Genomic DNA, 24,090 nt, shown 5'->3' on the forward strand with positions numbered 1-24,090 from the left:
TTGTTACTGGAAACTGGTATTAGATGCATTAAAGGATCTTAGGCAACACTTCTTAAGAAAAAATCCCTGGGAATAAAAAGAGGAAGAATTTTTTTACTGGCTGAAATACTTTACTCTTTTTTTTTTTTTTTTTTTTTTTTTTTTAGAGGGATTGTACTTTCATTAGCCTTTTCTTACTTCTAGTAGGCACATGATCACGGGTGAGGAAGTCTCTTTTGTTATCTTACCTCATGGTACTGTGACAGGATGTGAGAGGCACTAATAGCAACCTAAGCTGTGATGGAGCTTGATCGTTGGAAGTTACGATGCTGCTTATTGGTGGAGCGGTGGCTGTAGAACAAGGAAAGAACAATGTGAAGACCTAGGAGTCGTCCACCAGAGTCACTGAAGCAGACACATGCTTTTTTTTTTTTTTTTTTTTACTGTAGTCTTCCTGAGTTTGGCAAGAATATTCTTTCTTAAGGCAAGGATGTCCTATTATTATAACAACAAAAAGGTCAACGCCTTGGAAGCTAGGCGTGCTGGAAAAGCAGGTGAGCGCTCATTAGAGGGGGACCAGCCACAGAGAGAAATGTAGACAAAGAAGAAGCTTTCAAGGTATAGGTATAGACTCAGAAATACAGCCAATCTTAAGTAGGCAAAAGTCACTCTCTCCTGTTACGTCAGCACCTTCATTTTTTGATAGGCTTCTCCGCTCATTCACTTTATATAAGCCTTTGTCATATAGGACTGTTCTGTGTGGGTCTGGAGCTCTGTGCTACCTTCTCTCTGTAGTTTTGAACACCAATTTAAAGGATGCAGAACTTATGATTGGTCTACTTGTTATTCTCAGTCAGGCCACAAGACCCTCAGCTCACGGTTGGACTGCCTTCAGTTCAAGAAGCACATTCTGGTCCATTTGGTTATATTAGAAAATGGGGTCAAAGGCTCAAAACATAGCACTTACAGATTATGATCCAAGATAGAGATTCTCCAGAAGACAGGCAGAGACACAGAAGAGAATATTCCGGTAAAGCATATGTGGCTAGATGTAGTGCACTGAACTGGGAATCCCATACATTCAGGACTGGTGTGTGTCTCCAACATGGCTTCTGGAACCTCAGGGAAACCAGACACCTAGCTCCAAACTCTTTCTACAAGGAAGAGAGGGACACTGATGGATCTTTGAGCTCACTTCCAGCTTTTGGATTTTCAGGCCCCTCTCAGAAACAAACGCATCTACACATAGTGGAGGCAGAGTTGTGTTGTTATGGTGACAGCCTTTTTCAGTGAATGGAGGTGAGCCAGAGCTGGGAGCAATGCCAGAAATGTCATCTTTGTCCGGGAGAACTTTCAACAACAATTCCAGTACAGCATGTAATTTATTTCAGAGTCACTCAAAGGACCCCTACCCTTTCCTCCTTTCTTCCCATGGAAAATAAATGGGAAAAGCAGAGCCATCTGTGATCTCTGATGGAAGAATATCCCAGCTTAAAGCCGGGTGTTCCAGCTTTCAGACTTACTGTGAAGAAAATATAAGCATCTTATCTTTTCACACATTGCCTACACAGTGGCCTCCATCCAGAGTAAGATCCGGGGCTGGCAGGTTCCTGAGAAAGCTTGGAACTATGGCCTTGAGGGGAAAACCTGAGCTTAGAAAGGTCACTTCACTCTTTCCACCCAGAGGCTCTGGTGACAGGGGTCTAACAAGGTTCCCTTGTTCACCTGTGTAAGACGACCGCCACCCTCCTTTGCTCTCCACCGATATTAGCTGAATTTCACCAGTCATTATCACTGTGTTAAGGTTGTAGGTTAAAATGCCCCTCGATTGTCTCAACTTGCAATGGGCCCTGCTCCCATTCTCCTATTGCTGAAGAAAGCCTTGATAGGGGCACAGGACTCAACAAAACACTTCTCATTTTGTCCTGCAGGCATAGAGGGCTGTCTTGTTCTACTCCGGGAGCCCCACAAGAACATGACACTTTCAACTTGTAAAAGCAGGAGTGGGCGCTTTACATGGGAAAACATCCCTTGGGTCATTCGAGTCTACTGTCTGAATCATATAGTGTTACTTAGATGGAGATTGTACCTTTGCTTTGCTGTTGGTGTGAGTCATTCCTGCCTCTATTCTATAAGACAGTCATTTGTTAAGCTCCACAGACAGCTGCTCAAGCTGGAACCAATAGTATACTCTAGTTTCTAAGCCAGGCTATGTTCACACAGGTGGAGAGGTCCACTTGTCTCTCAATCACAGCTATCTTGTTAGCATTGTTCTTTAAGTGTCTGAGGTGCTCCACAACAAGGGACAGAGACACACATGAGAAGCTCTCTTCTCGAAAACCCAGCTTACAAAGAGACTTCATAGAGCCAGTTTCCCTGTGCCTCTGCTGGCACACTTGCCCTCCTGTTAACCTTCCTAGGCAACCTACCAGGGCCTGCAGTGCTCTGTGCACAGGACTCCTTTCCTGCTGAGTTCCTGCTCCAGAAACATTCAGGGAAAAGATGGTCACGAGTCACAGGGGTCGGTTTGCACAGCCCCACCCAAAGAAGGACTCACATAGTTGCTTATTACTCTGTTGTAAGCTCCAGAGCAGGGGAACAGGCTGCCAGGAAATGAGCTTGATGATTTGCCTGACAAAGCAGAAGGTAGGGCTGGGTGAGGGACAGTGCACACTCAACAATGCCCCATTTCCACTCCACCCTTGAAGTTCTGGGCTGAATCAGGTCTCTGGCAAAACCACCGATACTACTTGAGAGTCATGAAGCTCAATACCAACATGATTCTGGGGTTCAGAGCAGGGGAAACAACGTTTTGGTGTGTGAATATGGAGAGCTTTCCTTATGCATCTGGTCCAGGTCAGGTAGGAGGCTCTGTTAACACTGTATTGTGTAACATGTGTGTCATGGCACCTGCTCTTTAAGACTATTTGTCTCTCTGTCACTCTGCTAATCCTGCAGCACCAAAATGACTGATCCAAAGTCCTCCAAGTTGGTGCCTGGGCTTCTTCTTTGCCTTCAGTTACCTATGCAACAGCGGTTCGTCCACCTGTCTAAGCTGAATAAGCCTGGTTTGGAGAAGAAAGTCAGTTCCGTTTTCATGAAGAAGTGTAAGGACAAAACATGGCATTATTTGTGTCTTGGAGTACTAAGGAGGTCTTCAATAATAATTTAGGCTGTGGACAGCTCTCTCTAGACGCTATGGGGGGTGGTATAAAGGCACACAGGTGTTTTGCGAAAAGCTCTAGGCATTTGTAGCAGATGAAGAGATTAAATGGCAGCCTCAGCTACATGTTCATTAGTTTGAAAAAAATGTCATGAGGAATAGAAAAATAAAGAAAGTCATACAAGGAAAGTATAAGTAGCAACCTGGTTCCTGTAATAGTAAGTTGGCTGGTCTCTGAGGACAATCATGTCACTGGGAACCACAGTTGTAGGGATTCGAATCAAGAAGGGTATAAAGAAAAGTGACTGTCTGGCCTGGAAGAAGACTGGGCTAGGTGTGTGCCCCTGTCTGGTCCTTATTTAGAAAGCCAAGTTGAACAGCAGCCATCTCAGAGTGATCATCTAACCACCCAGATGTCAAAACAGCAAATATACAGATTCTGGATGCTATGAATAAAGCTGCTATGAACATAGCTGAGCAAATATCCTTGTTGAATGGTGGAGCACCTTTTGGGTATATGTCCAGGAGTGGTACAGCTGGGTCTTGAGGTAGTGCTCCCAGTTTTCTGAGAAGGTGCCAGATTGATTTCCAAAGTGGTTGTACAAGTTTAGACTTCCACCAGCAATGGAAAGAGGGTTCTCCTTTCTCCACATCCTCTTCAGCATGTCCTCTCACTTGAGTTTTTTATTTTAGCCATTCTGATGGATGTGAGATGGAATCTCAGAGTTAGTTTGATTTTTATTTCCCTGATGACTAAGGACTGAAGAGTGGTTAAAGAAATTGTGTCACATTTACATAATGGAATACTACTCAGCTATTAAGAATGAGGAAATCATGAAATTTGCAGGCAAATGGATGGAATGAGAAAACATTATCCTAAGTTAGGTACCCCAGAACCAGAAAGACACACATGGTATATACTCACTTTTAAGCAGATATTAGCTATATAATATAGGAGAGCCATACTAAAATCTATATACCTAAAGGAGCCAAACAACAAGGAGGACTCTAGGGAGGATGCTTAATTATCATTGAGAATGGCAAACAGGATAAACACCGGAAGTGATAGAAAGAGGGAAGAGGATAGGAGTCTTCTATAGATCTCCTCTGAAAGGCTCCATCCAACAGGTGATTGAAGCAAATGCAGAGACTCACAGGCAAGCTTTGGGCAGAGGGTGGGGGAGGTCTTATGGAAGAAGGGGGGATAGAAGGACCAGGAGGGGACAAGTGCTCCACAAGGAGACCAACAAAGCCCAAAAACTTGGGTCCAGGGCAAAGGTCTACAGAGACTGATGCACCAATGAAGGATGCATGGAGAGGACTTAGACCCCCTGCTCAGATGAAGAACATAGACAGCTTAGTCTCCATGTGGGTCTCAGAGTAAGGGGAGTAGGGGCTGTCTCTGTCATGGACTTGGTTGCTTGCTTTCTAATCACTTTGCCCTAGTGGTGAGGCCTTGCCAGACCACAGAGGAAGAGGACCCAGGCACTCCTGATGAGACCTGATAGACTAGGGTTCAGATGGTAGGGAGGAGGACTCCCCCTTTCAATGGAGTAGAGGAGAGGAATGGGAGGGAAGGGAAGAAGGGAGGGACAGGAAGGAGTTGAGGGAGGGGGCTACAATTGGGATATAAAGTGAATAAATTGTAAAAAATTAAAATTAATAAAACAGTAAATCTTGTCCTAGGCAAACTGATGCATGCAGTCCCATCATTGGACCTACTTACTCTCTAGTCTCTGACTTAGTTTCCCACTGGGAGCCCTACTGGGAAGCTCTGGGACACTTGATGTCAGACTAGACTGGAGCAAGTGAGAGGAGGAAGGGTTCAGGGTAGAGTGTTCTGGTCCAACCCAGGCAGGAAGACATGTTAAACAGACTGCCACTGAAGAGGCTGTGAAATATTTTCCAGGAGGGATAGACGGAGGAAAGGGCTTAGGGACCGAATATTTCTAATCTTTCATCTTTTCTTCCCAGGCTTGGGGCAAAAATTGAAACAAACATGGTGTGCACAAAGATAGCCTTACAGCCAAATGGCTTTCAATCTCTCCATGATTTGGCTCAACATTTCAGACAGGCCTGAAATGCAAGATGGCCCAACCTTTCTTCATTAGATTTTTTTTCTAGCATGGAGCCACCATTTTGCCCTAAAAAGAGGAAAAGGGGTTAAAAACCTAGTTACTCCAAGATTGTAACTGTGTTACCCTGGAAATGAAGGGTATAGTGACTGTATGGTATGGGATGCTAACAGTTCAGACAGTTTCACGTTGTAATGAGAAGTAGGAAATGCTAGCACAGAGGGACCTGGCGCTCAACAGTCTTCAGGCAAAACCTTCTGGGTGTTGGATGAAAACTGTGGCTTTGGAAGCTACCTAGAGCTGACAGTGCTAGTGACCTTTTATTCATCCTGTGAGCAGTAATTAGCAAGTGTTTTGGGCCCAGGGTGTGCCCTTGGCTTCAGGTGGGCATAGCAGAAAAGAGACCAGTCTATCTCCAGGTGCCTCTGAAAAGCCTCTGCTCTTGTCATCTTGAGAAGAGTGTCCTCCCCAGAGAAGGTGAGGTTCCGGGATAGTTAAGGGAGGAAGTCCAGATGGCTGCCCTGGTGAGAATAAGTCTTTCAACTCAGGACCATTGAAATATAAGAGAAAAACTAAGGTATGTGTGCTGGGGATGAGACGGTTACTGTAAAGAAAACCAAAAGCTGTAAATAATGCTTCTTGGAGCTGCTCTCACTGCCCTAGTTTGAAAATGACTGCTGCAAACAGCTTGCTCCAGTTTAGCCATGGGACCTCCAGTGTCCCTTTATCTGTCCAGAAGTAAACGAAGGCCGCTGGAGATGAGCTAACACCATGAAGGGTGATCTGAGTTCTCCAGGATGTGGGGCTGGTGGATTTCAAGGTAATAAGTCTTATGTTTCCAATTTAGGGTTTCTGTCTTCCAACCCACACCTGGTGTAATAAATATTCCCAAATTTACCTGCACAGATGGACTAACAAAAAGGTGGATTCCAGAATAAGAGGGGTTCAGAATAAGTGTCATCTTTGGGATGACTATTCTACAACCTCTAGATCACCACGGCTATTCCAACTCCAGTTACTCTCTTAGGCTCTTCCTGAATCTCATTGTTGTTCATACTTCCCAGGTAACCATGCCATCTTCTTTTCCTCTAGTTTATAGATGGGGAGAAAGGACCAAGGGAAGGCAGGGAAGGCAGGGAAGGAAGTTACAAGGATGGGAAAGGAGGCAGGGAAGAGAAGAATGCAAAAGCAATTGATTCTAACTTTAATATATATCAGGTCACATAACTGAAATTATCTTGTTTAATACTTAGAATAATCCTACTGTCATCCATGAATTTACAGTCGTGTAACTTAAGGAAAGCATACAGCCAGAAAGTAACAGACAAGAAATAACACCAGGGGCAATGACTGACAGGACCTGGCCCTTTCTACGCAAAATAGGCGAGGGCACAGAGAAGAGCCACTGATGACAGGTGAAAAGTAGGGAGAGAGATGTGGGAGGGAAGAACAGGGCTTGGATGACTTCGACTCCTTCCCCCATTATTGTGTTTATTTTGTTCTCTGAAAAAAAAAAAGTTTACAATGCTGATGATCAAACTTGTGGCCTTGAGCATGATAGGCAAGTACATTCTAGCCACACATGCTTCATCTATCACATTCACATTTATTAAACTGTTGTAGGACATAGTTACAGTAAACTCTGAGAGCCTCATGTGAGGACTTCAGTTATATAGATTTGGTTAAACAAATGTCAGGGCAAGTGCTACAGTGAAAATAAACTTGTTGGCATCCCACACAGAGCCTTGAGAAGGGAATGAATGGAAGTCATCTTGGGGAGGTCATTGGGCATGACTTTTCTTGGCAGATGAACATTTGGGTGAAGACTTGATTCATTCGAATTGCCAGGATGTGCTGCTGCAGAATTATCTTGGAAATGGAACAGCAATGTTGTCTGCTTCTATTGCCAAGATGATTGACTCGGACAGCGACTCAGCAAGGTGAGAGATGGTGGTGGATGGAGGCAATGGGAAGATTGTTTATGAAGGGTAGAAAACCAACTATGAGTTATATGATACTGACGATGAAATACTCTTTCCTAAGGGGCTGACAGGTTCCATTACACACCCTACAGAAGAGCAGAAAACTGTGACCTGTTCCCAAAGACAGGTCCAGGGAGCAGCAGCTGGCAGGTGGATTTATATAAAACCGTTAGTTACCAGAAAAATCAGGGTTCCCTTTTTTGTCTCATAGGTAAAAGAATTTAGAAATGGTCTCAGAAGGAAGACAAGGACAAAGATTCTGTTAGAATTTGGAAGAAAAGAATAGGTCAGGCAAGCTGTGACTCTTAGCAGCTGACAAGAGAAGGGAGATGGAGAAGAGGGAGAAAGCCATACCTTTCAAATTAGAGTCCAAGAGAGCAGAGAGATCCAGCAGTGAAGGTTGGTAGACAGAAGCATGACAGAAAAGGTAGGGCAAAACTTCAGAGAACAGATAAGAAATCACAGAATGTCCAGGAAAGCATGCCTATTCATTAAAAAAATAAATAAATAAGAAAATGACCAAAACAGACAAAAAGGGGCTGCTGCGTGGCTCTGAAAGCAGCTGCATGGAGGGAGTTTTCTGGAAAGGGTATGCACACTATCTCATTAAGGGGATAGTTATTCTCCCCATCTCGTTAGCATGTCTTCAAGTGAATGAGATGTCCTGTAGGGTAGACTCTTGGCCAGGGGACTGGCATGTCCAAGTGGATTAACTCTTTAAGGCAATAGTATGATATGTCCAAATCTTTAGAGCAGATCAGAATATCATGTTTCTTCTTAAGGCCAGAATTATTTCGTTATTTTGACAGGAGGGCTGAGCTTTGGCAACTCCGGTATTTACCTTTCTAATGTTATTAATGAAATGGGAGATAGAGCCCAAAGCCTACCATGAGTCAGGGGTTCATCCTCAGAGCACCTGAGCCTCATGATCCATGCCCAGCTATACTTAACACTTTCGGAAGGGAAGCTGCCATAGAAATATCCTGCCCTTTTGTAATCTAGAAGGGAGGGTTTGCGGAAGATCACTAAATATGGAGGAATTGTGTAGACTCTAGACACTAGAGGTTCTGGCGGCCCCCAAAGGAAGGCAATTCACAGAACTGGCCCTATCCCTTGTGTTGGTAGCTGAGTCCCATTCTACCTAGGAGCCTTTGTAACTAACCACTGTGAGAGGAAAAAAAAAAAAGAAAAGAAAAAGTCCCCATGCCAAGTGGAAGTCTTTCCTGTCTCCTCTGGGTGTAACATAGCCAGTAGATGTTAAAGGTCAGCAGCACAGATTGTCTTAAATGGCAAGGAAGCCGTTATGTGAACAAACGAAAGGCATCCGGGTGGGAGCTTTGTTCAAACTCTGAGATCTGGGAGAGGCTGGGAAAGGAAGAATAAGTGTCCATGGGAATCCAGGATGGAGGGTCAGGAAACAGAACACCCTGCACCGTGGAAGCCGAAGAAACTGGAGCCTCAGAGCATTTCACTGTAGCTGCAGGCTGGAGAAATAGCAGGCTTTGCTCATGACGCAGCCAGGTTTCTCTCCCTGCCTCCAGCACCTTCCTCCTCTCTCATTCTTTTGCTCTTCCAACTTCTCTTTCCCTTGTCCTTTGCTTTGCCATCACCTCTCTCTCCCGTCCCTCTCATTTTAGCCTTTCCATTCTGCTTTTTTCTCTCCACCTTTTTTTCCCCCCGTCATCTTCATCTCCCACTTCTAGTAAGGAATGTGCCCATGGGTTGCATGTATCAGCATGTGGCCTAAGACAGTATGAATGCACACCCAAACAACGTTATTTAAAACATTATGAGATGATATGCATATATAAATAGATATTACCTCAACTACATAATCATGAGGATGAACTTTGTGGAGGGCAACATTGTTTGGCAACACCAAAATCATATCCATAAGTGTCTCAGCATTATTTCATGGAAACCAGGACTCTAAATTTGAGCTCCACCATGTGCTCAGCTTTTGGGGTTGGGATTCCCTGAGCTTCAGAGTTCTGAAGAAATGTATCCCTATCTCAACATATTAAGCTGGGTGGGAATATTCAAAGAGAGAACATCTGTAAAATTCCACACACGGTGCACAGAACATCAGAGCTGTTTCCCTCATGCTTTTGTCCTTCCCTCAGGAGACTAAGCGGGAGGTTGAAAGAGAGCCGAGAGGAACATTTACCAAGGTAAGTTTCCTATATATCAGTCCCTATTCTGACCCCCAGATTTCTTCCTTCACCCACCTTTTCCAAATACACAAAGTTACGTGTCATGACTCCCAGTTATGATACGCTATTTTGGCTGCTGCACAGTTGTTGAAGTTGTTGACATAACGAGAGAAAAATACGGAAACTGCTTGAACTTCTCACCTCTCTTTCCTCCTCATCCTCCTTCTCCAGGCTACAGGGGCCATTGCTTCCTCTTGCTTAGGGCCTGTCACTAACTAATCCTGGCGTTCACACTCACTGAAAGGCTTCTGCCTTAGCACCTTGATCTTCTCTAGTGTCCAGGGGTCAAAATGCTGTCTTTGGTTTAGGGGAGAGATTTTTCTCTAGTTCTCTATGTTGGGCATAGATAACATTAAGCTTTTTTTTTTCTTTTTTTGTATTTTTTTTTTTTTTAAATCTTGATTGCGCTTTACAGAGTTTGTGTTGGCGCGGGACGCATGGAAGTATTCCTCACAGTTCACCTAACTGATTTCCTGTTATGGAACTATGGCACCCATCACCATTGACCTCTCAGCAACTGGAAAGATGAGCCATTGGGTGTGGCCCACGTAAGCTTCACTCTCTACTTTTCCTTTGTAGCCCAATTCACAGGGTATAATTATGTGTTTGTGTTTTTCTCCACTCCCAGGCTCCAAGGCTCTGTGGGGGTGAGAATCACACGTGTTTCGTTCACTCGACTTTGACCGTGCAGCCAATAGGCCAACTCTAGCTGTAGATTAAACCGCTGAGGGAGTTAATAACAAGAAAATCTCCCTCCCCGGCCCACTCTCTCTCACACACTAACGCACTCACTGCCACCATCACGACCACCACCACCAAAACAAACAAAAGGTACTAACAATTATGCAGACGTTCTGTATCAAGTGGTGCGGATGATGCCTCCACATTTGCAATCCTAAACGGTCCTACAAAATGATGCTCCATTAGACATCAGAGCCACTGTGCTCTGTCTGGGCTTCATGCCTTGCTACCCTGCACTTGCTGCCTACCTGTCTTCTCCCCATAACCAAAGCTTCAGCTCCTGGTTGCTGGCTGGCCCATTCCCTCACGAGCCTGTTTTGGCCTGGCTCATTCGTGGGCCCACCCTAACACATTCCTATTTCTCTTTAAATGACTATTTATGGCCTGTTACCTCCAGGACATGGCTCCTGATGAAAACAGTCCAGACCCAACGCCTCCTGTGTAATTTAGAATCCAGTCCTTCTCCTTAAAAAAATTTTTTTTATACTGTTTTCCACAATCATGTGCTTCTGTTGGCAGCCCTGTTAGTGTGATTGATCTGGGCAATGAACTTCTTGAACATGGCTGTAGCCCCGGGTTAAGATGGCAGGAACAGCTTCTGCACCACCAAGTTGAACCATGTAACCAGAAAGGGAGACGAGATAGAATTCTGGTCATGCAGAAATATGTGAGACGTGGGCAGACAGAGGCAGGCCAGCTGGGCATTAGGATCTCTGCTACACTGAAGATACTTGGAAAGTCTGAGGACAGAGGGATGGCTGGCTGTTGTGGTCCCTTCCTGGAACTCAATGAACAGCTAGCTATGGGAGGTCAGACCTGTGCACTGTGGCCCAAGAATGCAAACCCAGCTTGGAGGCTGATCCAGCTTCATGGGACAATGGTATTCTTATTATTCCAGTGGTCCTGGTTGGCCTGTGTGGATTTTTAGCACCAATGATTTGTAGCCCAGTCTCTTGTTATGCCCTGCCCCCTTCCATGTTCTTACCCTGACCTTGCGGTTATTTATCTAACCTTTTTATTTACCCAATATTTACATGTTCCACGCATTTTTACCTATTTTTTGAGATCTGGTATAAGTGAGTATTTTATGTATAGGTAGGCCATATCTGGAAAGTGTGTGTGTCATGTGTGACATGTGGTGTGGTGAATCCTGAGTATGTCTAGCTCATAATATATGTATGGCCTGCTGTGCAACATATGTATGGTACATGGTATGGTGTGAGAGTGTGTGGTACATGATATGATGTTGTGTGTGTGTGTGTGTGTGTGTGTGTCTAATAATGAATAGGGGCTGCAGAAAAAAAAACCTTTAGGGAAGATTTCAAAAGTGGGAATTGAGCAATTAATCCAGACAGACCTCTCATATTGCAGATGTGGGAATTCCCCACAGGCCTGAAGCTATTTAGAGGGAAATTTCCAGACCCAGAATCTACAACACAAAGTTGAGTTTCTTTCTGTGATACACTCTTTTCCTGATAAGTTATCCCCATGAACTCAAATTGGAAATACAACAAATCACATACCCCTCCTCCTTTCAGCCTGAGTTTGTGAAGTATGTTCCACCAGCCCAGAGATGTGAGCCTGACCCAGTAGGCAGCCATGGTAAGGTAGAGACCAGGGAAAGCCTACTTTAGATTCTGTGGCAGCCTCTGTATCTCTCTGGCCATTGATTCTTTACCCCTCCAGGTCCCCCTCAGCCTTATTTATTTTTTTAACTTCTGAACCTTCTCCTTCCAGTGGCATATGAAACACACTTTGCTCAGGTAGTCCTGTCCGTCTGACTCTCAGCCTCATGCCTGATGGCCCACAACTCTGGGCAGTCCCTCAGCAGACCATTCGTTTCTTGTTCCCCGGGAGGGATGAGAAGGCCGAGTCTCTTCAAGAGGAGAGCTAGAAAGTGTGCTGTTTTCTCGAGAGCAATTAATGCCTTGTGGCTCTTTAACCCTCACACAGGCCTTCTCCCTGGAGGCCAGCCAAAGGGAGCTCTCACTTTAGGACCTTGGCAGCAGGATAACCCTTAGATGCAATTCAGCCCTTATTGAGGATGAAGGGTCTTTCCACCAGGGATTCCGGTCAACCTTGGATACTCCAGGTTTTCTCTACTTGGGTTTCACTGTACCGTTTTCCTTTTCTGGGGCTCCATGACTTGTTCTGTTTTATGTTTTCACAATTACCCTACTGTCGTTCCTTATCTGTGCGTACTTGTTCCGCACACAATGTGCACTGAACTGCTCAAATGAGAGGAACTTTCTCAGTTTGGATCCAGTTTGGGTTCACATGGAAGTGTGGATGCGTATGGGGAGGGGATGCAGATAATAATCAAGGGAACTCATGTACTTCGTGGATGTACTGGGAAAAGTTGAAACCAGAGCTTGATTAAATAAACAACGACGATACCCCAGATTTAAGAAACTTCATTATGACTTTTACGAACCTCAAGTTTCAGGGGCTTATGGCATCGAAGGACACTGTGGAACCCTTTGGGGGGAAAATGTCAGCTGAGCTAGCAAGGGTTTGTAGGGAGCCATCCTCTATCTGTCAGCTATCTAATTTATTTAAGAATAGTTGGAGGAAGAATGAAGCATCCAGTGACATGGTGGCCCCAGGCATGTAGACATGAAAGTCATGATCTGCAGAAGAGGTGAAAATGAGAGGTTCTAAACCTGCCTATGCCAGAGCACAAGGGTAGAGGCTTCACACAAAGTCTCTTAAAAAAAAATAATTCCAAAAGATCTAGCCCAACTGGGACAAATGTTTCCATGCACAACCTGAAATATGGCTTCTCTGTCTCCAGAGTAGGTAGGTACCTCTTGGTCTGCCTCAGTCCTTACCTTAACCAGTCTTTGACACAGCTGGCTTTTCTCTTCTTTGGGATAATCCTGACTCTTTGAGAACCTGAGATTCTCATGTCGGCTGGACGAAGTGAAGTGGGTGGGGACGTTCATCCAGAGTGAGAAAGTGATGCGCACTGTGGAAATCAGAGTCACAGGTCCAGGTTGTTGATTCAGAGGAATTAAAACTGGATGTTAAGAAATCATTTCCTGCCTCCAGGATTGCGAAATCCTGTGACGGAGGACAGGGAAAATTACCAGAGCCCCTTCTTTAAAGAGTCTTCAGGAAGAAGGACCTAGTTGTCTGACCGAGAAACCTTGCTCTGGGCAGAAGCTGTTTCTCCCCTTTCCTTCTAGCTGTGGTGGGATTGTTCTGTTGGCCCATGTAGATGAGACATTTGTGTGGCTCTTCCACAGGGTTTTGCTAAACAAGTTAGGTGCCATATACCCTATTCATTGTGAAGAAAATTATTTGAGGTTGTTTTTGTTTTTGTTTTTTGTTCTTTTTTTTTTTTAACACAATGAAAATTCAGTCAATATGATGCTGAAAGGCAACGAGACAACTACAGGGTAAAGACGGGTCAGGGATAGGATTGGTTCCAGGAAATTTTTTTGAAGTCAGTTGTTTTAATGCCATTGGTCTCTGTATTCCTAGAAAATATGATTTAATTAATCTAGGGGCACAAGATGAACTGTAATAAGACCCAGCAGTTAAGGCATTAGAAACAGGATCATAGAGAGATGGGTAGGAGGAACAGAATGGAAGCAGGAAAAACGGAGAAATGGGAGCACTGGGCAGATGAGGAAGTTTGAATTCCCTGACCTACATATAAACTGGAAACACCCTGTGGAAGTTTCCAGAAAATGGAATGGACAATCAGTGTCCCTGTGGGGTGTTTATTTTACTTTATTTTGCATAAGACCAGGTTTGGGATGTGCAGGTGTCCTTAAGTATCTGCAGCAGTCTGGTTCAAGTACCTCTGGGATATCAAAGTCAATGATGCTTAAATCCTTCATATAAAATGGTGTAGCATTTGCATGAAATCGATGCACATCCACTCTTATTTGTCCAAACACTTCTAGGTCACTTACAATAGCCAATATGAAATATATGCTTAAATGAATATTATATGAGGAAATACTGACACAAAAAAATATTTGGGCATGTTCAGTATACATGCAATTAAAAAGTTTATCTTGATCTTCTCTTTGTTGAATTCACAGATGTGGGACATATGGCTATGGGGAAATGATTATCTATGGGGGGAAAACACAAGGAAAAAGGTGAGGCACCAGAACATTTCCTGAGGGCTGGGCAGAACTGAAATGGGATACATTTGTCCCAGGCAAACACCTCTAGGCTCCTGCCTCATGGAAATGTTTATACATGGCTTGGATTTCTGGAAGCACACACTTTGGTCTATGCATACTTTTGCGTTACCCTTTTAATTTAAATGGGTAAGCCAGTCAGAGGAGTGAGCACTTGCCAAGGGTGTCACTGGCAAAATTAGGCTGCAAAATACAGACATCAATGGGGCCTAGAAAGGAGTGGATGACTGCACTTTCAAGGAACGGTATATGCTTTTCAGGGGACTTGTAGCTTTCTTTTTGTGGCTGCTATTCCCCTGGGCTGGCAGTGGCAGATGAAGGAGATCCAGCAGAGAAGGGCTGAGGAATGCATGGCCAGGGCAGGCAAGGTGTGGCATTCATTGCACAGCTGCTAAAAAGCAGAGACCAGGCAGCTAAATGGATTTGGCTCCTAGAGGAGTCAAGAGAAATCACAGTTGCCATGTGTGTAGAGAAGCCTTCTTTCGTGCCTGACACAATGCACAAGGCAATGGGTCTTCTGCCTTGATAAATGTCCTAAAAACTCCTTCTGAAGTTTGGGGTTCCTTAAGGTTGAGAACCTAAAGTCCTCAAGAGGCTGAGGTGAGGAGACCTATCTTCCAGGAGATGACTGATGGAACTGGGGAGGAGCCCTAACCTCTAAGCAGGAGCCAGTATTCAAGGCTAATGATAGTTAAGTTGTAATTATCTGTGGAAAGCAGGCTGAAGTACGGAGAAGAAGGAGGTGTGAGATGTAGGATCCTCCTCAGTCCCTGAAGCTGGAGGTTCTGGACTTGTCTTCATCTGTAGCCCAGATATGTCGTGTACTTAGATCTCACATCAGGCGCCCTGGAATCCAGGGTCATTCTACAGAACTTTCAGAGAACACATCCGTATTTTTTTTTTCAGTAGGTTTGAAAAGAATTAGAGTGTATTGATTTGCAAAAGGGTCTCATTAGGATATTTTCCTCGCTCAAAGAACATACTTTGTTCCTGAACTAACTCAAGAATTATGGGTTTATGTCCCATCGGTGGGGCTCAGCTGAGTCACTCCAAACAAGGGACTTGGCCTTTTCTGGCCCAATTTCCTCCGTAATATAGTGGGGTTTGGATGGATGATCAAAAGGCAACCTTTGGACTATAGTGCTTTATAATTCTGTGTTCTGTGACCCCTCTTTTCCTTAAAGGGCTCTCGCATCATTATTTTTATTACTGTCACCTTCATTCATATTAATAATAGCTTTTGATTATTCCTCAGATCTCTGTGGTTAGAACAGGCAGTCATGACAAGGACATCAGCCAGGCATGTTATAAGCAATTATTAAGACAACCGAAATTCTACAGGGGCTGAAGTGGTGACAGTCACTGACCACCCCCACTCCCTACCCTCAGGCAGGCCCAGCCTTGATGCTCAGCCAGATGATGTCTCCCGGGTCCAAAAGAGTCCTGGCTGAAAGAGACAAGAAGCATAGCTTTGTCATTTGGATAAAAAATATTACATATCTTGCTTTTGCTTAGGCGAAAAGGCAGCTCATTTAAACTTTGCACATATGCCTAATTTGGGAGGTGGAAAAGGCATCATAGAATAGAGATCAAGAAGTGAGCTGGGGGAACAGCTTAGCTGGGAGAGTGATTGTCTAGTATTCTTCAAAGCCCTGGGTTTGAGCTCCAACATGCAGCCTGGTGTGGTGGTATATACTTAGTACTCAGGAGCCAGAGGCATGAGGCTTAGAAGTTCAAGGTCAACTTTGTCTACAGAGCCAGTTTGAGGCCAGGCTGAGATACATAATACTTTGTCTCAAAAAAATAAAAAAGAAGGAAGGGAAGTAGAGGAAGAGGGTAAGCAGCAGCTTAAGACTGAGGGCCAGAACATGTTACTAAGCTTGGAACATGCTTAGTATGTTCCAGAACATGGCATCTAAGCTTGTCCATTTAAGGGCTGTCCATCTTTCAAAAAATTATTTCATCCACTATCTCTTAGCTGTTTCATCTATAAAATGGAGACAATCCCAGGTTCTAGCTCAGAGGGTTACTTTAAGGACTGAGTTCATGCATGATAACACAAAGCCTGGCTCACAGAATTTAAGACAAGTTGACCATTTTCATGATGGCCTCTCCTCTCCATATGTTACACACACACACACATAATAACTAAAATCTAGGATATTAATAAGAAAAAAACGTGTAGAATTTGTCTTCCTGAATCTGTGTTACTTCACATAGGGTGGTAATGCCATGATATTGTTTTTCTGTTACAGCTGCATAAAATTCTATTGCGTATTTTCTTTACCCATTTGTCTGTTGATGTGGGTCAACTCTGTTCCTTTGCTACAGGAAAAAGTACAGCCACAAGCATGGTTGTGTAGGTATCACTATGGAAGGACTTAGAACACTTTGTGTATATACTGAAGGGTCATTTAGCTAGGTCATGTGGTATTTGAGAGGAGAAAAAGAAGTCTTAGTAATATAATAGATTCGACATAAAAGCAGAATGGGAGATACTGGGGAAGAAAGGAAGCCATTAGGAGGAGGGTAAGGGACAGGAGAGAGGAGTAGGGTAGAAGGCTCAAAAGAAAGAATGCATGAGAGAATGAAGTAATTAAGCACATCACTTTGTGGCCCTTTATTTTGCATGCCAATTAAAAAATAAAAAAAAAACATGTTAGATATGATGTTGATCTTCTTAACTTTTTCCTTATTTTAGTAACGAAACTGAGGGAGAAAGGGAGAGAGAGGAGAGAAGAGGAGAAGAGAGGAGAGGAATGGAGAGGAGAGGAGAGGTTCACCTATGAGGAAGGATAGCAAAGCTGGGTTAACAATTAGTTTTTCCTACTACGTGCCATACTTCACGTGCTTCCTCTGAGTGCATGTCTCTCTACTGTAGGACTCACTGCAGTCAGCAGGAATGGCCTTCCTACCGTTTACTTTATGTACCCAGCCTTCTGCCTCCCCAACTCTACCCTGGATTTCCTTCCTACGTTTCTCTGTGCCATGTTCAGGGAACAGATCCAAGCCAGCCTTCCTCTGTGGACATTTCCCAGATCTCTCTTCTCTGACGCCCAGCCAGCCCCCAGTTCCTTATTGTCTGTGCTTTGGAAATTACCGTATTTGACCTTGAGTCATCCTTGAATGGTGAATGTCACCCTGCTGTCAAGAGCTCCCAGAGGCGCAGCCTCATTTTGGACATAAATACTGACCTTTACCTTCTCCTGTGGACAGCCTTCTCAACTCCAAAACCTGCCTGTGTAGTTCCCTTTCCGTCCTGCAAAGCTGGGAAGGCAGCCTGGCCCTTGTTCTGCTGCTTTATTTGTACTTTATGCTGCCGCTGCCACAGTGGTGTGTATGCTGAGGCCCAGGCTACAACTCCAAACACTGCTTAGTTCCTAACGGAAATCCAGCCATACAGCCAGAAAAATAGGGTATCTAAATCAATTAAGGGAAAATTTTAAATTTTCTGTGCTATCTGGGACAGGACAGTTCTCTCCAAGTCTTATAAAGGAAGCCATTTAAGGTAGGGCTAGAATTAAAACAATTTCTACAACACACGAGTATATGTTAAGGCTCTTCGAGGAAACAGACTAGGGAGCAAAGAACTAAACGTTTGTGTTATGTGCTATTTTTCAATTGCACAAGACATTTTTCAAATCCTTCTCCTTCCTATTGTTACGTTCTTACTGCGTTCTCTTTCAGAGTGGTTTTAGAGCATTTACTCGGGCTGCACACTCGCTAACGGTGTTAAAAATGATAGCCAGGAAGGCAGGTTGTCTGAGTGCATTTATTTCAGTGCATGGAAAAAGCGATCATTTCTTGAGAACGATGACTTGCTGGGCAGAGCACAGTGAAGATAGCGGGGTGTCTTGGTTACTGGCTATACTTTCTATTTCCTAGTGACCCTGGCTTCTAGGTGCCCTTGGTGAGTCCCTTAATCACTTTAGAACCTCATTCCCTCATCAGTAAATGAGGTCGATGACACCTGCCCTTCTGATTTCCCAAAGCGACTATAAAAATAAAATGAAATGGGCTATCACGCATAAAGCACCAGGCAGACCATAAATCACAATTATGATTTTAAATTGATACGTCTAGAATGTCATGACTTCATCTCAGAGGCCTAGTCTGTAGAGGAAATCTGAGACAGGGCTCTGTTACTTTGTTTCTCTTTAACCCGGACCTGCCTACCTGCGCTGCTTTCTTTCACAGTCTATATTGCCACTGTGTGAAATTTTATTTCTCAGTGTATTCCTTTTCATGTGCTTGTAAGGATATGGGGGTCTCTGAGGCTTCTTATTCCCTGCTCTCCCTTTCCACTGAGAAAGACTTTGTCTACGAACTTAACCTTGCCACCCTCTCCAACTTTCTCACTTAGGGCTGACTGGCCTTTTCCTCTGACATGCCTCAATGGTCTCTTGTTATCTCAGCTGCTTGTGCTATTTGTGTCACTTCCTGCTGCAGCTCCACCTGCCTCCTTTCCTCCCCCACACTGATGGGAATCCATAGTTTATCCTGCTGCTGCCAGATCCCTGCTGGCCACACTCTGATGGACCTGCCACTTCCTCTCTGGGTCATGGTACAGGCGACACCGTCAAAAAGGAAAGGCTCCGCCTCTGGCTTTCCTTTTGCCTTCTTTCCACTTTAATCATTTAGCGTACTTTGTGAGAGACCAGGTATTTGCTGAGGGAGCCAAGAAGGCAAAACAGTAGGCCTCACCTTCTATGGTGGAGGGATGCTAGAACTGTTATCTGAGAGATCTCTAGGAAGCATCGTGTTCACTTCCCTCGCTGCTGCTTGGTTTAGGATGCAGACATGAAAAGTGAACTGGCCTCCTGAAATAATCATGATTTTGGCTGATTTGTCCCACCTACGATGGGTACTGGGTACCAATGATGGTAATGAGGGTTAAATATTTTGTGACTGTTCATCAGGCTTCAAACATAGCATTTTCAGCCGAACCCTCTCCCACCTTCCAAAAACAATCTCCTTCCCTAGCAGATTTCAAAATCTCCACAGGGGCCTCTCCAAGCATACCTTTCCTGCTCTTAGACTGTTTTTTGTTTGTTTGTTTTGTTTTTAACCTCCTTCATTCCTTTCTCTTTTCAGGAATTAAAGATTCTGCCTTTAGTCAGAGCTACCAGGACAATTTACAGTGTATTTGGTCAATTTATAGAATATAAATATGTAGACATGGAAAAGACTTCCTTTAAAATTTGGTCTCTAGTTTATAAGGAGTACTCTGTTATCGCAGATTGCTAGGAAGCCATTATTTTGATACAATGGTCACTGGAGAAGCCCTCTTTCATGCTGTCCCTTATTTTATGTTTCTTCCTCCTTTTCTTTTTTAGGAGAGGGAACCCGGTAGAGGGTGAGAAGCTAGGTCATGGGTGCCCCTGGAGAGGTTGAGAAGTGAGAACATACTTTGGAGGATCATCTATTACTTGTCTCTTGTTGCATCCCAAACCATCTTAAACCATCTCAAACTATTCCAACCCATCCCAAGGTAGGTCATTTAAAATGGCTTCATTACTTTTTGTAATGCAGATAAGGAATGTGAGCAAGGCTCAGTTTGGATGGCTCCTCTATTACATGTAATGGTCTGGGGATAGTTGTTGTGGTGCTGGAAGATTAAAAGGTGGCGCTGTACTCACACACCTGGAGCCTTGATGACAAAGATCAGAGTTGGTATGAGAGGAACAGCACCAAGATGGGCATATTTGGAGGCATGATTCATCGGGGATCACAGATTGCTAACAAATCCTTCTGTGGAACAGAAGCTGCAGCTGAACTGATCATGTGCCTCCTACATCAGTAAGAGAGACTTCAAATCCCATCGTATCCATATGTTCTCATTTCAGATAACCTCTGACTATTTTGGACTAGAATAGGTTGCTTGGTTATGGACACATGTAACAGATGGAGTCAGTAATTGGCCTTTGGTCACCTCAGCAATGTGGCTGAATGTGGCTCATGGACATGTGGTCAGATCACACTAGCTAACCAAAAGGAACTTATCCTTTGTAAAATCCCCCATGTGAAAAATGGGAGCAATGCTGTATCAATCAATCAGTCAATCAATCAGTCAGCCAATCATTCAAGATTGTTTGGAATGTCAAGGTGGTAAAGGCCCCAGGATGCTTACCATGGCCTGGCATGTCTCAGGGACTCACAAATAAAACTCTATTTGTTGATACTAAGACATATGCAAGCCATTATTCTCCTTCTTAAAATATAAAATATGTATATTTTTTAAATTATGAAATAAGTATATTCCTAATCACTGAATCCATCATTAGAGAAGAGTAGAAAAAGAAAGGAAAATGGAAGGAAGAAGAAGAAAGACTAGAGACTGAAATCAACTAGATGGTATGGAGACAAAGGAGGAGGGAGAGCGTGTGACAGAGACAAAGAAGAGATGACAGTGCTGAGAACACACATACTTTATGAGTTGACATCACTTTCCAAGGCAGAGTCCCATCTCTGTGGTTGCCCCAAACTCATTGGTTCCTGAAACCCAAAGCCTTTGCTTATGTGAGAGGATGAGGGGTGTTTCAGTATACAAGTGGATTCTTTCTGTGATAACTTGGAAAAGATCGCATGGAAAAAAAGAAAGGGTGTCCGGGCAGGGAGGGAACTATTCCCCAGAGTGAGGCTGAAGGCTCAGCTGGGAATTTAACCATGAGAACTGCACTATTAACAAGCCTACAAATAGTGACCCCAGTTGTGGGGCATTTCCAATTGTCCTGAAGAACTAAGCAAACTGTGCTATAGATGTTTCCAGACTGCCGCTCAGGTGAACACACCTTATCTTTTTTTAACTCTGGGGCAATAGGACTGGCAACTGGCACCTGTTGGAAGGTAGCTTCTTACCAAGAATGAATAGGAGCACAGAGGATGGATGTCACCACCCTGGTGCAAATTTCATTCTCTGCCATGGAGATGAGTTTAGGGCTAGAGCCTCAGACTCTCTCAGTATGTATATGGAAGAATTAGATAAATCTGAGATATGTATGCTATGAAAATCCCTCTTTACAAGACACTGGAAAGATAAAAAGGTTTCCTCTAGTAGTAGGAATCATGAGACTCTCTTTACACATCACAAGCCATCCTTACCAGTGTCACTGGATGACCTATAGGGTCAAACATTCAAGAACTACTTCCTCTCCCAAAATTGTTTAGAATGGCGTGTCTCTTTCACACATAAACTTCATATAAACCCACAAGATTTAGAATTGGGAACAGAGAATGGAGATGACAAATTTGCATTACAAACATATTTAGAAATTTGCACATTTTGATATTTTATATTCCTATGGTTAAGGAAATGAAAATGTAATTTTTATCAGATTGCCAACAGTCATATCACCCTGGATTCACCTGATCTCCTCTGCTTTTATCAGCATGAAAATGTGATTTTTATCAGATTGCCAACAGTCATTTTACCCTGGATTTACCTGATCTCCTCTGCTTTTATCAGCATGACAGAACTCTGTTGTATAGAAGCTGTGTACTCAAGTAGTTGATTGGTTGATTTAAAACTGAATTTAAGTCGAAACTTCTTATATTATAGTCAAATAATTTAAATAATAAAATAAAATAATAAAAATTGAATAACAATAAAATAAATAATAAAAACAATTGTGTAAATTTAAGGATCACTTTTTTATGACATTTATAAGAATCTTTTAAGTACGTGAGAAAAATTTGCAAAATTATTTTCACTGAAACAAATTTATCTAGCAGTTCAGTATAAGTTAGTAATGGGAACCAAATACTAATGTCCCTAAAGAGTACTGACTAAAGTTCCTAGGTCCATAATCAGAATTATATGACTTTTATGTTGAAGAGAAAAGATTTTGACCTAGGCTGCCTCCACATATGTAGCCAATGGGCAGCTTGGTCTTCGTGTGGGTTTCCCAGTAAGTGGAGCAGGGCTCTCTCTGACATGGACTCTGTTGCCTGTTTTTCCATCACTCTCCCCTGGCAGAGCTGCCTTGCCTGGCTTCAGTAGAAGAGGATGCACTCAGTCCTAAAGCGACTTGATATGCTGATGTGGGTTGGTGGTAGTGGGGACCTCCTTTTCTGAAGAATAGGGGATGGGGATAGGGGAAAAATAGAGGAGGGTGGGACTGGGAGGAGAGAAGGGAGGAGTCTATGATCCAGATGTAAAGTGAGTAAACAAAGAAGTACAGTCTTCCATGTGAAACTTGAATTAAGAAAATTTTGACTTAAAGTTAATTTTTCTGTGGCCATTGACAGTTCTTGCTGCCCATAAAATACACCAAAAAAATGTAAAAGAATCTCACTGGAAAATATTTTAATCACAATTGCTAATGTATTTGTCTCCTATAAAATACAGAACAAATCTGTAACCACAAATCCAGAAGGATATTTTGAATGTCCATGAGTATCTGTCAATAAATACCCATCATTTATTATGTTACAGTTTTCATGGGTCTGTAGTCCAGGCACTGATTTGGCCACATCCTCAGCTCAGGATTTTACAAGGCTACAATTAAATGAGATCAGGACTCAGGTCTTATCTGAGGTTCCCCTTTTAAGTTATATGAGGTTTTTCAAGGTCAGCAGAGGAAAGCATCTTTCACTTCCAGATCCTCTCATTTGATTGACTTGCCCATGACAGTGTCCCTGTGCACTGACTCATCTTCAACTATTTACAAGTCTTAATTACAACTATGAAAATCTTTCACTATTGCCATATATCAAAACGTAATCACAAGAGTGACATTCCATTATTATCACAGGTGCCACCTATGTTCAAGTGGAAGGATCATATAGAGGGTGCCCATCAAGAGTGAGGATGTTAGAATTCTGCCTAACTCAGAAACAGCTTCTTTTTTTCTCTTATGAAGACTCCCTGGCTCACCATTTCCTCTCTGAAGCCTGCCGCTTCCTCCCCACAGTCTACCACTTCCTCCCCACAGCCCACCACTTCCTCCCCACAGCCCACCACTTCCTCCCCACAGCCCACCACTTCCTCCCCACAGCCCACCACTTCCTCCCCACAGCCCACCACTTCCTCCCCACAGCCTACCACTTTCTCCAAACAGTTCACCACTTCCTCCCCACAGCCTACCACTTTCTCCAAACAGTTCACCACTTCCTCCCCACAGCCTACCACTTTCTCCTTTTGTGTCTCCACTGCCTTTTCCTCCTGTCTTCATGTCCCTTCATTCACACACTGTTAGAGCTGCAGGCTTGCCCCTCACCATTGCTGTGACCATGTCTCTAGTTCTACTGTTTCATTCATGTCTGTGCCACTTCTTGGACTGTCAGAGCTGCTACCTGCCTCACTTCCTCATTTCTCTGCCCACAGCATCCCCTTCTCAATACTCTATCCTGCAGCCAGAATAATCCTTTTTAAAGTGTAAACATAATTAATTGCATAATTTTTAACTTACAACCCATGGCCCAATGGATATAATTTTTTTCCTTTCCTCTCCTCCCTTTCTCTTTCATTTCTGGAGGCCATGTCTCACTACTATGCCTAGATGGCTAAAAACTCACTATGTAATCCACCGTCAGCCTGAAACTTGTGATCTTCCTGTTTCTGCTTCTTGAATGCTAGGATTACAGGCATGCATCATCATGCCTGGCTTCTGATGAATGCATTTCTGATTTCTTCCTTGAGTGTTCTTCTTAGTAGCCTCTGCTTTGTCTCTAAATTTTCCAGCCTCCATTGTATCCCCTAGTCTCCATTCATCTGTCATTTGTCATATCCCAATCACAATAAATGTTACAACTCTCCAAATAGGCTAAATCACTCAC

At 43.5% G+C, this 24,090-nt stretch overlaps 1 long non-coding RNA gene across 1 annotated transcript in view; it reads left to right on the forward strand.

Annotated features, from left to right (window-relative positions):
• LOC132647987 (uncharacterized) overlaps nt 1-24,090 on the forward strand; it is a 117,065-nt gene that overhangs the window by 41,782 nt on the left and 51,193 nt on the right. The window contains exons 3-5 of the long non-coding RNA XR_009586309.1: nt 9,323-9,370; nt 9,828-9,960; nt 19,650-19,804. This is a non-coding gene — a long non-coding RNA (uncharacterized LOC132647987). The remainder of the gene's footprint in view (nt 1-9,322; nt 9,371-9,827; nt 9,961-19,649; nt 19,805-24,090) is intronic.

This window comes from Meriones unguiculatus, chromosome 15 (genome assembly GCF_030254825.1).
Source record: "Meriones unguiculatus strain TT.TT164.6M chromosome 15, Bangor_MerUng_6.1, whole genome shotgun sequence".
NCBI lineage: Eukaryota > Metazoa > Chordata > Mammalia > Rodentia > Muridae > Meriones > Meriones unguiculatus.